A 969-nucleotide genomic window follows, 5' to 3' on the forward strand; every position below is an offset into this window, starting at 1 on the left:
TACGTGTCAATAGTCCCTAGAAATGTGTCAATCTTGGATAACACCTTTCCCTAATTCTAGCTTGTGTATACTTAATACATATGAGGAGGTGAAGATAAGTTTCCATTTACTGTATGGATGTTTCTCACTCTTACTTATCAGGAAGTGAAGACTATATCCTAAACTTTTCACATTTTAAAAGCCTTTTAATATGTTTCTTCCTAATATTAAAGTACTAAGTAAGCAATCATCTTTTAGAAAAAAAAAATCAAGTGCTTATATCATGTTGTTTTCTATGTAAAAAGTATTCAAAGAATTGAAATACATATGATTCTCACTTTATTGCAGCATGCAGGCTCATGTCTGAGCCTAACTAACACACTAACTAATGGGCTAGCTGTTTAAGAGGATATAGAGGTGTCTGTATCTCCAGGCTTGAACTGTCGTTACGGTTTCAGACTTACTCACAGGTGCTGTTCTAGTTTATTACAGAGTTTTCAGACTCTGCCCTTCCACAGTCCTGGCATAAAGTGGAGGTAGATCCTATTTTTACCAACCAGCTTAATCATATTCCCTGGTGCATGCTATTGCTTTCAGCAAGCAAATAAAATCCACTTCAGACTTTCAAGTGTTACCTAGTTCCTATGTTTACATAAGAGATCATTGTCTTAAAAGAAAGAATGTTTTAAACGAATTCACTTCCTTTTCCCCTTATATACAGTCTAAAGCTGCCTCTCCTATGAAACCATGTTTTCCAGTCCCTCACTGAGAAATTTTTTAAGTTTTAGTCTCAAGAAAGATTTTGCTCCGTAGCTGTTTGGATGCTAGGTTCGTCAGCCCCATACATATTTCTATTGCCTGTTTAACCTTGACCTGTCTGCCCAGCTCTACTTCTCTTTTAAATTGATGTCTCCTCTTCCCAAGACTACATTTGCCTTACAAACGTGCTTTATCTCAAGTGCGCTCCAAATAACTTCCCCTAAACATTCA

Source organism: Hipposideros armiger, unplaced genomic scaffold, assembly GCF_001890085.2.
Source record: "Hipposideros armiger isolate ML-2016 unplaced genomic scaffold, ASM189008v1 scaffold_21, whole genome shotgun sequence".
Taxonomy (NCBI): domain Eukaryota; kingdom Metazoa; phylum Chordata; class Mammalia; order Chiroptera; family Hipposideridae; genus Hipposideros; species Hipposideros armiger.